Below are 18,107 nucleotides of genomic sequence, written 5' to 3'. Positions count from 1 at the left end.
TGGGTAGTGTTCCCTGTGCTATACAACAGGTTCTTATTAATTATCTATTTTACATGTAAAGTAGATATATATTTTATATATGTAATGGCCTATATGGGAAAAGAATATTCAGAAAGAGTGGATGTATGTGTATGTATAACTGATTCACAAACCCCTATAGCTCTTGATTTTGCCACCTTTACTTCCTACGGTATTGGTTAGACTAATTTCATAAGTATCTACCGTATACCCAAGGTCACACAGGCAGTAAGCGATAAAGCCAGGGTTTTAATTCACAGTGAATCCAAGCTTACCTGGGGGTTTGTCCTCAATGGAAATTGCATACTGAAGTCCACATGTGAGATAGTGGTCAGCTATTCCAGAATTTCCAGGCTTAATTGGGCCGGCTTCTCGTCTGTGATTCCCCTATTGTTTATCCTTCTTTTGCTACATTAAATTATAATGGAATGATCCTAGCATGCCTGAAAGCAAGGACTGGGTCTTATTTTTTCACCTTCGTATAGTCAGCAGCAGGAAACTGCAGCCCTCAGATAAGTGTTCGGTAAAGGTTCGGTGAGATATACACTACTTACGACACGACCATAGTTCCTCCTTTTTTGTCATATAACTGATATAAATACATCAGGCAACAGAATTCACCTTGGTAAGAAGAAAAATGCCCACACCAAAAACAAATAAAAAGCCTGAGGTCACACTGAAAAGTCTTGGACACTAAGTATTTCCAAGTATTAGAAGATAACCCGCTATTTTAATCAACAGTCTATATAATGAAATCAATTTACTCAGAATTCAGATGATGCCTCAATGCTCGTTAAGATGAAATCTGAGTCCATAAAAGCAATGACTGTCTACGTAACTCTGGGTCACTCTGCTGATTTGAAGCCGCCTCCCTGATTCGTATTCGGTACTTAGTTTCACAAATAATATATTAAGTGCCTACTGCATGCACCGTACCGTTCATTTTATATTCAGGTCGTGCCTTCACTGTGTCACATTCTCTAAAAACCTCGATACATGCTTTCTAAACAACAGCTCTTCATCAAGCTAAGTAGTATATCTATTTAAATTTGTTGTCACAGAGCTTGGATTAAAATATTCAAGTATTGAGCAGCACATACATCGAAGTCAGTATTTCGTCACTGTTTTTCTCTTGTTCTCAAACAGAATGTTATTCATTGAGAGAAAATATCAGTGACAAATAATAGCTTCATGGCATAAGAATTCTGATATAATAATAAGCATGAACATACAAAACAGTGGATTATACCTCCTTGTTAGTGTTTTTATTTTCTACCCATTAATACCCTAAGCCTTGTTGTCACATTCTCCCAAGATGTTCCTCTTTGATATCCCTTTTTACTTCATGCGTTCCTTAATTATTTCCTTAGTTATTTTGGTGTGTAACAGTACTGTATTCTAATTGTGTGTGAAGTTGCATGCTGCATTTTTGTATTGTTTTTGTTTCCCTATCCACTGACTGAAAGTGTTTATACAGGTATTAGTGTTCTGAAATTAAAAGTTTCCTTAAATTTTTTCATCTAAAACTGTACTTTTACTTGATGATTTCTTTTAATGAAAATATGTATTGGAAAGCCTGTGTATATTTAAAAGTATAATTCTAGAGTACTTTGACCGATGTATTTTAACAGCCGTTCAGGAACCCTTACGTCTGGCAGTGGTCTTTTGAGTGCTGTCAGGTGGGAAGGAGTCTTTGTCCTTTGAAAGCGTGTTTGAATTTTTTGAAACAGCCAGGCGTTATTCTGTGTCAAATCTGTTCCGTAAGTGTGGTGAGAGCACTGGGCTTAGGGCAGAAACGCAACTGAGCCGCAAGGATAAGTTTTCTTGTGTGGCCCGTCAGCGCACTCGAAGGCAACCCACCCACAGGGCTCTTCGAGTGAGGAATATGTCATTAAAAGAGAGTTTCCTGGTGGGATTACCGTGAAGTGAGTTTGATAAGGGCCTAAGAGAGGGATGTTAAAGCAGGGCCTTTGGGAAGCACAGAGGAGAGGTATCTCTCGCACCCCGACTAGGGTAATGGGGGAGTCAGGGAAGGTTTCACTGATAAAGTAACTCTTGAATTCATCAAGATGAATAGCAATTAGAAACATACAGAGGGTGAGAAAGGCCATTCCAGGAGGATAGAGCATTATGTACAAAGTCAGTGAGGCAAGAGAATATGTAAAATATAGTTCTTTAAGGCTGGAATATAAGGTTAGCAGAAGATGGTGTTGTGAAAGAGAAGTGGGCATGCCATGGCGTGAAGTTTAGACCTTATCCTGAATGTTAAGAAATGCCTTGATTCATTTTAAGAACGGGTACCTGACATGGTCAAATGTTACCTGACAGGAGGATAACAGAGAAGTCGTAGAGAAGTGGAATGGGTACAGTAAGGTCTGGGGAGGGGCAGGGTTGGGTCAGTAATGCAGTCAAGAAAGCGGGAAGTCCAACCGAGATAGGGATGGAGAAAAAGGAGTGATTGCAATGATATCAAGAAGGCAGGCTCAGCAGACCTGGTGGCAAAATGAGTGTGACGAGGAAAAGAAAAAGTAAGAAGTGCAAGGTAGCTTTCAGCCTCTTTGTTTGGACTTCTGAATAGATGGTGTGGCTATCACTGAGTTAGAAAATATCGGGTAGGAAAAAAATAAGATTTTGTTGTTGTTGTTCAGTAATGAATTAAGTTTGAGATGTGTTGAATCAGTAGTGCCTATGGGCCATACATGTGGAATTGTCATTAAGGTTAATCAGTATCAGTCTGGAGATCTGAGAGCAATTTGACGGGATATTTATATTTGGAATTAACAATAGACAGTGAATGAAGCTTTGCGTTGAATGCAATCCATGAATTCAAGAGTTTGTAAAACAAGATGGCAAAGAAGATAATGAAACACTTCTGGGGAGCCATAGAGTTTCAGGCTACTGTGGAGAGGTTCAGAGGAGGCACAGAAGGAATAGAAAAACCGGGGATCAGGATGTCATGGAATCCATGGGAGATAAGTGTTTTCAAAAGGAAGGAGGTGGTCAGTGGTGCTAAAAGCCTAGATCAGTGCATGGCACCTAGGAAGCACTCAACAAACATTGCTTGTATTAAACTCTCAGAATCAAAATCGTGGCGATAGCGTGCACACTTCTCTCTCCTTTTTTAAACTCTTTATATTGCATTATGACAGTTTTTCCTCTATTCTAAAATATAATTTTTTCATACTAAGCTGTATGAGCTGTTTGTATATTTTGGAAATTAACCCCTTGTCTGTAGTGTCATTTGCAAATATTTTCTTCCAGTCCGTAGGTTGTCTTTATAAAGTATAGTATATTTTTATAAAGACATTTTACAAATATCTTTATAAAAATATAATCTTTAATGCTACAGAATATTCAAGACCACGCTCTGGAGCGGTCACTGGACAAAGCCATGTTAAGTCTTGAGAAGCATAGGACTCAACCTGCGTAGGGCATTTAGAAGGACTACGGGGGCCAGGCTAGATGCTATCAGGTGAGGGAGTTTCTCTGATTTTTTTGCTTCTGAGTTCACTATGGCCAACCTTCTCAGGATTTTATCTTCGCTGAATACTGCCTTAGGATAATGTGTATATTCAACTAACCCAAAAGCAAGGACATAGAGGGGAGAATAGAAATATCATCAGCAAATGGTCAAGACAAAGAACAGATAATAGTCTGGAACAGACTCAGCCTGTCACCTTGTCCTAAATTTAAAAGATTGTAGAGGGATATTGGGCACGATGGGGAAGTCAGCCCTCAACAATGTCTTTTAAATTTCTCAAATCACTGTCATCCAGACCGATCGTCTACTATGTTTAGTGTGGTGCGGCTTTCCTAGAATCTCCATTCATTACTCTCCGTTGAACTCCTGACGCTTTCTGCTGTGTGGAATTTTCTGCTTCCTGGAAACCACTTCTTCGTTTTCTTGATTCTTTTCTCTCCATTTGGCAGAATACATTCTCCAGAAGCTAAATCAGAAAGGAACAGGGGAGGTAAAGTTTTTGTTCGCAGTGGATATCTGAAATTATCTGGATCCCACCCTCAGTTGATTGTTTACTTGGCTGGGTATAGAAGTCTAACTAGGAAAGAGTTTTCCTTCCGAATTTTGAAGGCATTGTTTCAATGTCTTCTAGTTTCCAGTGTTGCAGTTAAGTAGTCCAAAGACATTCTGACTTTGTATATAACTAATTTTTATCTCTCTGGAATAAAACCTTGTTGAAATTCTGGCTTCTCCACAAGCTCTGAAGTTTCATCGTAATGTGCGCTGGTAAAGGTTTGTATTCATTCAGTGGGCGAAAGCCTAAGTGGGCTTAGAAATTTTATTGAATTATTTTATTGATGGTATAGTTGGAAGGCGATTCTCCGTGATTCCTCAGAGCCTAGACCGGCACCGTCTGAGCATTTTAAGCAGAGGGCATTTTTGATCAGTAAACAGTCTTGGAAACCAGAGATAGTGTATCCCTCTGGAGACACCTAGAGACATGCTTCCCTAAAGATGGACCAGAATAGTAAAGATAAAGCCTGCTACTGCCTGCTAGAGGCATTGGCCTGCATTCCAGGGTAATGCATCGTCTCTCTCTTTCTGGAAGGGAGCGTGAGGAGATGCCAGAGTTCTGAAACTTAGGACTCCCTTTTCATTAGTGCACCTCGCACACACAGGCAAAATCCAGCCCTTAGTGTGTCACCCTGTGGGGATCAGGAACCAGCACAAGGTGCCGGTGCAGCAGCTGTTCTGCTACGCGTAATAAATGCTTTGCATCTCTGAAGCAGGGCTATTGTGTCTTCTGTCAACATATATCTAGAAATCTCTGGCAGGCTAACTTATTAGCTTTCAAGTAGGGTGAAATCTCAAACCCTTCACCTTTTTCGACTTAATAATGATCCCTTTTAGTCCATTTTCCTTGTTCTTTTTTTCCAGGGATTGTACCTCCTCGGCTGGTTCTTTACTATTTTATTTCCCATATCACATCATCTCAAATTCATTGTCCAGTGTTCTATTGAGTTTTTCATTTCAACAGTCATGTTTTTAATTTCCAAAATCTCTTTGTTTTCTAAATGTACCTTATTTTTAAAAACATCCTGTTTTCGTTTCACAGATGAAATATCTTCTCAATCTCTATGAGAAAATTAAGATTTTTTTAAACATCTTTATTGGAGTATAATTGCTTTACGATGGTGTGTCAGTTTCTGCTTTGTAACAAAGTGAATCAGTTATACATATACATATGTTCCCATATCTCTTCCCTCTTGCGTCTCCCACCCTCCCTATCCCAGCCCTCTAGGTGGTCACAAAGCACCGAGCTGATCTCCCTGTGCTATGGGGAGGGGGAAGGGTAAGCTGGGACCAAGTGAGAGAGCGGCAGGGACATACATACACTACCAAACGTAAAATAGCTAGCTAGTGGGAAGTAGCCGAAAATTAGGGTATTTTAAAGCCTTTCTTCTCCCTGCACAGTGACAGTTTGATTTTGTGTTTCTTGGTTATTTGTTTTGATCTCCATCTTTTATGCTAAAAGCGTCTTTTAGCATAAAAGAGTCTTCTAGTCATCTTAGGCTGGTTTTTCATATTTAAAAGTTGGAGACGAAAGTACTAAATGGAATTCTACTCATTTTGGTAGCGTGTGTGACTTTGAAGTTGACTGGGAGAGCTTGAACTTGGGCGATCTGGCGGCTTTCTTTTGCTATTTGCTATTAGGTAATTTTTGTGTTTCTTCTTGGGCAGGTCAGAATCCCCGGCAAAACCCTCTGTTATTATTCTGTCTGGAGGGTCAAGGCCACACTGCCAGTTTGCAGGGAGTGGAGAAAAGGATGTGGAGGAGAGAGGCTGTCTGGGAATTCAGTATATACGTATACCCTTAATTCCTGTTTGGTGGACAGCAACTCTGTCTTCTCCTGGCTCTGGTGTCCCCTAGTGTAAAATGCCTGTTTTACTCTCCAGAGAGTACATCTCCAGGCCGGGGCCCTAATGCAGGACAAACGAGGACTGCTTCTCAGCCGTCCGCACTGTCGCCTTAGGTTTTAGCATCCCTCTCTGTTAAATCTGTTACCACTTAGCCTTTGCGTTTTAGCCTCCAAAATTCTTTTGCTACTCTCTCCCCTCTCAAGCTTCCTATTTTTGTAGGTATATTACGTCAATATGTCTTTACTGACGTTTTAGGGGATATCAGGAAGGAAAAGTATTAAATGTATACGTGTAAATTGCCATCATTCCCTGAAACCTGGTTTGTTTCTTCACTTGGATTTTTTACATTTAACTTTTTAACCCATTTAAAATTGCAAATTAAGAAGCTAGCATTAGTCTTTTTTTTTTCTTTACTTTCTCAAATAGCCAGTTTTTTAAAAAATAATTTTTAAATGTTTAATTCTTTGTCCTTTGGCTTATGATAGCTTGTGATTATTAAAGGTTAAGGTCTAGTTCAAGACTACCTCTTGTGTTTCATTCATCAATTCATTTGATTCTAATACCAGTACAATAGTATTTTCATGATGATACTTCTAGGGAGAAGCCTAATATCTTGAATGTCAAGTCTCAAGGGAAGGGTTGCAATTGTTTTTATTTGCCTCTCTAAAACACAGAGATACTTAATAGTGTTTCAACTCTAACAGGAGAGGACCAAGAAAGAAAAGAAAGAAATTATAATGATGTGAGAATGAAAGGAAGAATGAAATCTTTTAAGATTTACTCATTCCCAAATAAAATTGTTTATTCATTCAAATTATATATCATATGAATATAAATATATTTTACAAAATTATCAAACTTTATTTAAAAATTATAGAATGTCTTTACTCATTCAGAAATTTAAAATACATCATTTTTAACCATCCACTCTATGCTAAATAAATTTGCTAGGTAGGTGAAACGAGTAGAACAATACCATTTTTCTTTTCCATTGCGTAGGAGTATCAGAGGGGTTTATATGTAATGAATGTCTGCTGTACCAGGTCCTCTAATGGATGTTTTACATGCAATTTTACATCTACTCTTTCTACTAACACTGTAAGTATGTAGTATCCAGATTTTCAGGGATATAGAAGCCATGGCCCAGAGAAGTTTAGTTACATGCGTAAATTCATGTGGCCATGAAATATCGCTACTGAACGTCGAAGCCAAGTTCTTCTAATCTCCCAAGTATAAGAAAAAATGTTGAGAAAAAATAATTTGATGATTTTATAATATAATGCTGTCTAATTCACATAATCTGTTTAAGAGCATGAGTTTCTTTAGCTTGGGTGGAAAGTGGCATTTAGAATATTAGAGAGACAAAATACTTAGCATATTTTATTAATTAAGTCAGGTTTAATAGATTATGTACAAGTAAGAATATTTGAGAACTGAGAATATAAAATCTATTAGTGTATTTCTAAGCCTATTTTAGACTTCCTTTTCTGGTTCCCAAACTTTAAAATATTAAGAACAAATTTTTAAAATTATATACATATTATAAATAAATATATGATTTATATCATATATTTATATATATAATATACATATATCCATGTTCTGATTACACTGGGACTCAGCTAATGTATCAACTGAGAACTCACAGATTTGATAGCCCGAATGTGAACTTCACAATCGACCAAGAACCTATTGTGCCTTAATTCGGCAGGTGACACATGATTTGATCTTATAAAGTCTAGTAAATAAGATAGCCCCTGCGTAAATATCAGACATGATTGTTATTTTTATTTATTTTTGTTTATTTATTTTTTTTTGCGGTACGCGGGCCTCTCGCCGCCGTGGCCTCTCCCGTTGCGGAGCGCAGGCTCCGGACGCGCAGGCGCAGCGGCCACGGCTCACGGGCCCAGCCGCTCCGCGGCACGTGGGATCCTCCCGGACCGGGGCACGAACCCGCGTCCCCGGCATCGGCAGGCGGACTCCCAACCACTGCGCCACCAGGGAAGCCCCAGACATGATTTTTAAAACTGCTTATAGATTTTCCAAACAGAATCAGATCTGTCTGATAGTTATGTGATTAACTATATAATGTAGCTAGAGTTTGTAGTAGAGTCATGTTCTAGCCTTTTAAAAATTTTATCTAGAAACAGTTAAAAAATGGTGTCGTTCGATTCAAAAGAATATTACTGAGGGAAGAGATATGGGAACATATGTATATGTATAACTGATTCACTTTGTTGTAAAGCAGAAACTAACACACCATCGTAAAGCAATTATACTCCAATAAAGGTGTTTAAAAAAAAAAGATTACTATTCTCATCTGATATTTATGTCATTTTGTTGTATCTAAATTGAATGGCAAAAAGATTATTATTTTTATTACTATTAGTTTGTATGACTTCTAAATTAGTATAAAATGTTTTTTACAAACAAGATACATTATTATATTATCTCCTTAAGCATAATAAGGGCTGTTTTATAATTTAATAAATGAGGATTTATTCATCCACTGTTGCAATTAACATGTATTTATCTTGCTCTGAGTACATGCAAAACACTGTGAATTCTATAAAATAAATCAGAAATCCTTCACTGAGGAACCTCACATTTTAGTAGAAGACAAAGTATATCTGCAACGATGATAAACGTTGGAGAGTCTCCACATACTGATACAGTCGTGCGGGTGTTTAGAAAAAGGAGCGCTTATTTCTAGTTGAAAAAGTCAAAATATTATTTCTGGAGGGTGGCATTTGGTCTGGGCCTCAAAAGATAGTCGGGAACCATAGACAGTATCTGAACAGTGAAAGGAGAGGGACAGGCGGCACATCTAACTGTGCTGCCGTGATCCCCGTGGAGCAAACGTCCTGATGTGTGTGCGCTGCCCTCCTCTGGTCCTTCCTGTGAGGAAAAGTGAAAGAATGGAGCAGAAGGGCAGCCCTTGTTTACATGAAGTCATTCTCAAAAAGGAAAGCTCCTGATGCATCTTCAGAGGAGTCCGAAATGTCCTCAGGGTGTTTTTATTTGCTTTAGGTTATAGAGGAAACTCGGGGGGCCATATCGTTAACAGAGATATTAGGGTACATGTTAAATTACAAAAGGAACTCCAAGACACCGTGACGTAAATAATAGAGGATGCATTTCTCTTTCACGCGACCCTGCAGCAGGTTTAGGCGGGCAGGGTGCCTCTTCTCTGCCGGGACATTCAGGGAGCCAAGATCCCCCCATCCTGTTGTTCTCGAAGCCCAGGAGGGTGTTATCTTTCATCTCTGTCGTCTGAGCAGAGTCACTGCTATGTTCCTCTTCCGGCCAATGGCAAGAGTGGAAAAGCTGAGGTCCAGGAGAAGATGACTGCTCGCGTTGCGTTAGCCTGAATGCAAATACATGGCCCCGCTACCCCCGAGAGAGTCTGCGACATTATTTTCTGGCTGGATACAGCCAGGTCTCCAAGAGAAAGGGAAAATCGATCTGCAGGAAGTGGAGGGGAAGGTAGTAGTCTGCCGCAAGAGATCTTTGGTACTTTGTTTTCTTTTTGTAATTTCTCAGGATTTGTAGCAAATTCACTATTTAATAGTTTGTATACCTTTATCGTTTAATATGATCTAAATCTTATAAGATTTAGAATATAGAAGACCACAAATGGTAATTACATGGTGCAGCTTTAAGAGGCTTCTAGTATAACGTGTACGTGTGGCAAATTCAACTCCCCAGATTAAGTTGTAAGACTGAAGATATTCAGGCACCAAAGTGAACATGTGACTCGTGCTCTGTTTATATGTTTAACAAGATAAGATCTGTCACCCTCGTAGTACTGACCTGACTGTTCCTGGACAGCAGTTCTCAGTATGCAGAATGGGCATTTCTGAAGAGAGTATAAAGACTGTAAAATCTTGTCCCAGCTTATGAGTTGTAGACCACCCAGATAAAAGCACGAATCCTATGTACATTATGCTTATTTAAATTACTTTTGTACAAAGGATCTATGTCAGAATCACAGCTTAAGAGTCTGCTGATTCTTTACTCAGCTTATATCCGTTTTGTGATAGCGGCAGAAAAGAACCCCATACGAGATATGTTCAAAATACCAGGACAGAGAATACTTTTAAAGTTCTGTACTTTTTAATGAAATAGATAAAGAATGCTATTTTAAGGATTCCCTGCTAAATTTTAGTTTTAGTGACGATTCCTTTTAATGTGTGAGTAAACATTTTTAATACATGAGTATGTTTTACGAAGTTCAATACAGTAAGTATTTATTGAATGCCTATTCAAATGCAAGATACTGCGTGGTTTTAATTTAACATGTTTTAACTTAATGCTTTTGTTACATGGACTTGATTTTCTAAGGGTAGCTGGTTAAAAGGAGCTATCTGCTCAATATTCTTTACTGCGCCTGTGTGTGTAAAATACAATAAAATAAAACTACTGCAGTCCACTGTACTGTACATCAACAAAGGAAAGAGACAAATGAACATTATTATGAATAAACGTCACACAGAAGATGGTTGCTCCAATGGTCTCACCTCCCTGCGCCCAGAGTGAGTTCTGTAACGTAAGGGAGCATGTTAGATTGATGGCATATGGCCAGACTGTATATTATTTGTATATCAATCTCTAACTCACATAGAAACCTCAAAGGCAGAAGGAATCTAAAATTACATGGGAAAGGAAAAAGAATGTGAATCCAAGAAGAAAATACTCTCTGCATATATTTTACTTGTCATGCACAAAATTAGCTGTCAGGTTTCCCCAAGGAGTCTTCCAATCTGCTTTAATTATAATCTGAGGACGGAAACCCAACAGCAGTGCCAACTGAGAATTGATTGGATGCGTGGTAGGGAGAGGGGACCGAAGGACAGGTGAGGTGTTTGGGAAGAGAGAAGCCCACCGACCGACCTTGGCAAGGAACGACTGTAGAACTTAGAAGTGACCCCAGCAGGAAAAGCAGAGCAAAAGTGGATTCTGAAGCCATTCCGTGAAAGGACCGTGTCACCCTTCTTCTACATCTAGAAGCACCTCTCTATTCACTTAATTCAGATTATTTTGATTTCATTTCCTGTGACAGTTTCTTAATTTGCAGAAGTGTGGGGTGCCTTCATTTGTTCCCTAAGATCCCAAACAAAAATGATTTAAAAAAATAAAAGCATAATGATTCTTAAAGGGCTAAGCAGCCATTATTTTGAAAATCCACTTACCGAGAATACCCTATTCATAAATCAGGTAGACTGTACTTAGTACAGTTGTTATATCTACACAGTTATCGACTGTGTTTCTGGTAAAAAAGAGGTTTCCGTTTGAGATTGGTGTAACATTTGTAGTTGCACTGTTGATATGTGGGTTAGTTCCAATTAATAGAAAATTGGGTAGGAAACCAAGAAAAGGGGGGCAAAATAACAGCCTGAGTCTCTGACTCAGTGAGACAGAAGCTTGTGTTCTGAGGTGAAGGTGAGGTGGAGATAGAGTAAGGAGATAAGTGGAGTGGTGAACTGGCTCAAAAGTAACACAGAACACACAGAGCACCTGAAAAACCAGCAAATCGCATTTCCACCCATTTTCAGACCATTGTATAGATGTCCGTTTATTTCCAGGAGATAATTTTTGTATACTAGGAGAATTTAAGAGTCAGCAAAGACCTATCATTGCTTTATCCATTCTTTATTGAGGAGGAAATGAAGGAGGCGGATGGACACAGATTAGAACTGCCTAACTGTTCGGAGAGTTCTCTAAATTGCTGTGGTTTCATGTGGCCTGAAGATGCGGAGGAAGATTGGGAGTTGTGTTTTCAACCTTGGACCTCTGGAATGAAAATCAGTATCTCAGCAGCTTCTTCCAGTTACTACCATGGAGTGACAGTAAAACTTTATTTTTCTTTGACTGCTGAGGATAGATAAATAGATGGAGGTTGATAAACGGAAATAGATATCAAGGTATAATTAAGTCCAATCTTCTGAAGTCTATGTATGTTAAAATGCTGCCTTAAAAAGAAGTTCTTTTCCAAAACTTCTGTAATCAATTCAGGCCGTATCTTTGAAACAGAATGTTTCCATATCTTTATCATCCCAGCTGTTGCTTATCTCTGTGGACTAGTATCGTTTCTCTGTGATCATTTTATCGAGAAAAGGGTGACTGAATTCACCGAATCTCAGGAAGAGTGGCTAACTCGTGCGCTCTTTTATGCTCTCCTGTTGTAGCTTTTGATAAAACCTGAGCACTTGGAGGTCTCTGGGGCAAGCCTCAGGACTGTCCCCACACAGCCGTCTCCCCCTGTGGGCATCCCTTGGAGTTTTGAGATGTTGTCACCAGCTGCAGATTAGTGTGTAGAAGGCAGAAAAAGACTGAGTCTGAGTACCTTATGGGTGGGGAGACGGGAGGCTCCAGAATTGAGGTCAAAGCAACCGTATCTTACTGTTTCTGTCACGTAGAGTTCCTGGGATAGTTATGTTGTTGAGTATTTGCTTCCCATCCTTTCTCAGAACCTTTTGGATTGAACTTGAATAATTGTTCAAGACTCCTTACCATGAAATTCTGGCATTATGCATTTAAAAATGCAAAACTATTAAATACTATGATGCTACTAAATACTATTAAATACTAATATTATTAAATACTATTATTATTAAATTAAATACTAATATTAAATACTATTATGCTGTGACTCAGATCTTTGAAAGAAAAAGTTCTTTGTTTGTGGCTTGGAACCTGCCATTCTGTTTTCTTATTGCAGAAGTTCCCAGCAGGCACATTCACCCCGACTTAATTATTAAGCCATAAACGTATCTTTGAAAATTCTCCCTTATACTGAATGCCCAGAAACCATTTAGACTTGTTTTTGCAATCATCATACGTGGCGAATCAGACTTCAACACAGAGTATGTTTTTTTAAGTGTTTGTGGAAAGTGAAAAATCACTGAATTGATAATAGTATTAGGATGCATGGTACATAAAATAGACAAATGTAGAGACTAATGGATAAATGTACTGAGGTATTAGGTAACCATTATATATATATAAATGGAAGCTTAATGAAGGCAGCGTCCTCATCTGCTTTGCTCATCATTTTGTCCCCAGAATACAGCATAGTGCTTGGTACTTATCTGGGGACTCAATAACAATGTCCTGAATAAACGCAAGTGTGAAAGAATCAATCACGTCTCATTTATACCCCACATCACCACATACATGCGTGTCTTTGTACTGACAGTGGAAGGAGTTGAGGACGTTTCCTTGGCACTGAACATATCCATGCAAGTCTACAGACATGTGTATGCATTTGTCTGCAATTACAGACTTGTCGTTTTGGTGATTTTGACTGAAGGAGACCAGTTTTCAAAGTGATTCATATTTTATGTGAAAGTATAACTGGTTAAATGTGACCCTAAGTCTAAAGAGTTTTTAGGTGACTGAAAAATAGTCCATTATTTTTCTCCTTGCTTAGAGTTATTGAGAATATGAGAACGGGAGATATAAGTCTTGGTTATTGGTAGAGAATAGACATGGACTATAGAATAACCAAAAACTCTCTTAAAAATATCCTGTGTATAGTTTCTACAGAAATTTTAAGGAAATGGCCTGATAAAAGTGAAGCTCTCCAAATGTCGTGACATTTACAAGATTATTTGGAAATACTGAATATTTGTTAAGTATTAAAACGTTCTCCACTCTCAATCTTCTTTGAAAGAAAATCAGTTGACTTAATAAAAATGCAATTAACACGTTTAGGTAACATATGCTAATATGCCCACATATAGAATCTACATGAAAATACAAAAAGTAGGGTAACGAGAAAACATTGTTTAAAAATAAAGAAAGAAATATGGATTTCCCCCACTGTTTTCACCACAATACTTTACCTCTAAAGTGTTTGAATAGTTTCACTAACTGCCAAATTTTTTATTATGAAAGATTGATCTTTAATTCAAAAATTATACATTAGAACATGTTCTCAATGAAGTACATTAATTTTTGCCCCTCCACCCAATTATTGTTAAACTTGAAGAAGAGTTACAAGAAAAAAAAATTTGGTTACTGAGACATTCAGTACAAGTAGACAGTAGTTGACATCACTTATAGAACCTAATGCCCATAAAGCTTGAGGACTGTTCTCTCCCAAACAATTCAGATGCCAAGAAAGTAGCTACAAACTAATCATTTTTCCTCAGTCAGAATTGGGAAAAGTGGGGTTTTTTTCCAAAAAAAAAAAACCAAAAACAAAACCTGTGTACTACTTGACATACAGACACATAAATAAAACTGGGGAAATCTGGAAAAAAAAAAAAGAAAGAAAGAAACTTACTATAATCCTGACTTCAGTACTGGACTAAATCATCATTTATTTATTATTGTCTTATAAATATGTTAAAACAGAAAACCTCTAGGTTCAGGTACAATAAAATATTTCAGCATTAAACTGGATAATAAAATGCCAGAGGTAAAAGACCGATAACCCATCCAGCTTAGGGAAAAAAAAAAATCTATCTAAATAAGTAGACTTTGCAGAATATTCTGTCTTGCTCCCCAAACCTACACATTCTGAGACAGTAGACTTGGTATGTCTTTCTTTGGCATTACTAGATTGAATTAGTATCTGTAAAGTTTTCTGTATTAAATCTCATTAACAGAAACATGAAAATCGCTAATCATTTCACAATTGCGAATCTCAGTTATAAAAGAGATTCAAAGTTGGTGTTTTCATCAAGGCTACTGGAAGTCCCAGGTTATACTGCTAATGTTACCTGTGTACTTGAACCCAATGTTCCGTTTTAATGTCTCTCTTTTTTCTCACAATATATTTTAAAAAGGAATTTTTATTCCTTCTAATATAATTTCTCAAAAAGAGTAGAGGAGGTCAGACAATAATCCTCTTTCACACTTAATCACTAGTAATAAGACAACACAAAACTGGGTCATTTTATCTACAGCTTCATTATCGTTTGCCTTTGGATACAAGTCCCATGAGTATAGAAAATGTGGCAAATTAATATATGCTAGTTTGACTGATTTCACTGAAAGAATTAGCTACATGTTCAAAAGAATTTACTGGTCCATCTGGTAAAAACTATTCTATGAGTAAGTGCATTCTAAGTCTTTGTTTTCTGAGCCAACATAGCTTCATGTGGGTATGTACACTCAAATACCGCTTAAGAAACAGTAATACCAACCCCACCTATGCTACCCTTAAAGAGTGAATAAATTAAAATTTAAATTGAACCAGATTGAGCCTCTGAGATGTCACTACAAGTGCTCACTTTTTTTTATCAGCCCCCAGTTGATCAAATTGATGAGTATCAGTGACCCCTGCCAGATTGCCAGGAACTAGGGGAGGCTTACCAAATCCTTAGGAGAAGAAACAAGGTCATAGACTTTCTTGCCCTACAGCTGTCATCTCGGCTGCTAAAAGGGAGAACAGTGGAAGCAAGTAGCTAGTAACAGAGCATCAGTTTCTGAGGAGATGAGAGTCTTGGGTTAAGGTAGGGGTCTGGCAGCATCATAAACAGAATCTTTGAGAAACGACGCAATTTCCTAGAGTACAGGCAGGGCAGAGGATAAACCCAGGCCTCCCACCAGTCGCCATTCTCCAAACACAGACCAAGGTTTCTCCCTTGGGATGCCATGGTAACACTGCAATCAATTTCAGAGCAAATCACAAAGGGTATAATATATCGGATACATTGTTCCAGCTGTAATTCCAGCTGGCCTTCTACTGTAGCTGACTCCAGAGGTCTCATTAAGTAGAGAAAATGTTGTATAAAAAAAAAAAAAAAAAAACAAGGAAATTTTCATTCAGGAAAAGACTGACTTTTACCCCAAATCCTAAAGTTAGGATCTTTTGCAGCTGCAAATGAAGCAGTCAGAAAATTCATATATTTGACTAAAAGCCCCCCAAATTACTGCCTGCTCTGAAGCCTATTCCTTCCGTCATGTTCTTAATTGAGAAACACGGCCCATAGGAACTGACAGGGAATGTATAGCAATGGCCCTGGTCACTGTCACTGGAAGCAGCCTTCAGATTCCCAGACTTCTTCAGGAAAAAAAAAAAAAAAGCTGGCAACCCGTGGAAAGTCACATCATGGTGTTTTCCTCCTTTGAAAAGAACTGCAGTAAATGTCTGTTCATTTCACCGTGTTCTGACCTCAGTCGATCATAAACATAATTTAAACATTGTTTGGAAAACAAAGAGATTCCTGTGGTAAACAAATTTCCCGCACTCATAAAACATAAAACTGTATGTATGAATATTACCATTTAGACGTCCTTGAGTATAGGATGCCCAAGAGGTCATTGGACTTTGTAATGTACCCGGGCTTAAAGGCAAATAAAAAGATGCATTGGAGGACACAGACAAGGTGTTCAAAGGCAGGATGTTGGCATTACATAAATGTATCAGGCACACAAGATTGGTGTACGTGGCACAATTACCCAATTGTATCTGTGGAGCGCGACTGCATGCATCGTGCAATAAACGTTATACAGTACAATACATGAGGCAGAATAGCTGGGAAAACACGTGAGAGGAAAGAGTGGAGAAAGGACTATAAAATATCTCTATGAACATTAACATAAATGATGGGTTACAATCTTCCAACTTTATTCTTCCGACAAAGTGTCTATATAGTAATGTTTTCATCGTACACTATCATTCAGAAGCGTACTGCACAAACCACATACCTGCAAAATGTATAGTTTCTTTGGTCAGCTTTGTGGCTGTTATTCAGTACATGTCAAGTATGCTACTTAGGGGGTAAATTTATAGCCTGTGCAGTAACTGGATTTCCTAGACACCGACACCTTCCCGTAGAAAAACAAAATGAAACATCGTAGCAATGAGGAACTCTGGGAAGCCAGTTGTGTTATGTTGAGCCAGTGGACAGAGCCCCTCTTGCCCTCGGGAGCGTCTGTCCTCGCTGCTCGCCCTGCCTGTGAGAAACACCCCTGTAATCACCACGTTATTCATTGTGTGCTCACTGTGCTTGCGTTTATATGCCCCCCTTGCCTGTAACTTTTCCGAACACAGAAATTTTGCATGGCTACCGTTTCCAGTGCTGATTTTTCTGAAAGTTTAGGTTTGGTCCTTTATTCCTTATGTCTACAACTTACTGCAGTGTTTCGACTGTGCAGTATTTTTTCTTCCTTTTGTTTTCACTATTTGCTTTTTCCTTGACATTGGCAGACTCGTTTGTGTTTGTTCTCCTAAGCATGCATCCCGAGCCCCCCCTTAATTATGGAGGGGGAGGGGCTAATAGCTATTAGTAGCTATATTTCCCTTCTAGAATCCGAACTGGCTTTTAAAATTTGTTTCCCTCCCTTAATTTATAAATATTTTAATCAATAATGTATCTATTATTTCCCAAGTGAGCCCTCAGGAGTGTGTTTGATGGCCTCCCGCAGGCCATTCCAGTAGAGCAGCCTCTCAAGCAGCTGGCACCCATGAGCCTAGCTAAGGGTCACCTCTCTCGAGTCCCTGCATTTGTGGGTTCGCCGGCAACAGCGCTCTCACTCCACCGCCGGACCAATGAACTTGCGCTGGGTCGCCCACTGCATGTTCAGTCAGAAGCTAGCCTGCGACCAAAAGTCAGCCGTCGGAGAAAAACACTGTCTGCCCTCAACGCTGTCATTGCTCTTGACCAGCATCAGCTCTGCATCAGTAATTCGACAAGGGCCCGATAATTATGTTGGCCCTGAAACAACATAGTCCAAACCTCAGTTATTTACTGAGGTGATGGCCCAAGCCCTGAAGCCAGTGTCGGAGACTGACGCTCCCCGCTTTTACTTATAACATCACAGATGATGGAACACAGGTGCCCTTTGTATGGTTTGCAATAGTCTCTTCCAGTTGTGGCCTCACAGACTAACTAAAGAACGGTACTTGCTTTCATAGATGACATACTTGCTTTTAAAAATCTAATTAAAACTTTCTTTTTGGTCCTTAGGTAGAAAGATGGCTCTGCTGAGATAAGCTCTTAATTAATGCACTGAGAGCTTACCAGTCGCACCTCTCAACAGGAATGATTGACGTCCAAGGATACATAAATTACACTAATTGAGCCCTGCCTCTACACAGGCTTCCTACAGCCAACCCATCAGAGAAGCTAGGTGAGTAGACCAGCATAAAAAAGTTATTGAAATATGTTCTTTGCTTTCCCAAAGAGTGAAAGAGAAACTTTCCAGATTGTGGCACATTTAGTATCACAGAAGTCACGTCTTTTCTTCAGTT

General features: G+C 38.7%; 1 protein-coding gene across 13 annotated transcripts in view; it reads left to right on the top strand.

Moving 5' to 3' along the window:
* The window catches only part of TENM3 (teneurin transmembrane protein 3), a 1,278,657-nt gene that overhangs the window by 276,721 nt on the left and 983,829 nt on the right, over positions 1 to 18,107 (top strand). For all 13 annotated transcript variants that reach the window (XM_067022810.1, XM_067022809.1, XM_067022808.1 and 10 more), the window contains exon 2: positions 17,824 to 17,986. The gene's annotated coding sequence lies outside the window, so the exon portion shown is untranslated. The remainder of the gene's footprint in view (positions 1 to 17,823; positions 17,987 to 18,107) is intronic.

Source organism: Kogia breviceps, chromosome 20 (genome assembly GCF_026419965.1).
Source record: "Kogia breviceps isolate mKogBre1 chromosome 20, mKogBre1 haplotype 1, whole genome shotgun sequence".
Lineage (NCBI taxonomy): Eukaryota > Metazoa > Chordata > Mammalia > Artiodactyla > Physeteridae > Kogia > Kogia breviceps.
Note: the sequence above shows the minus strand (reverse complement) of the source record. Positions and strands in the feature narration are given on the sequence as shown.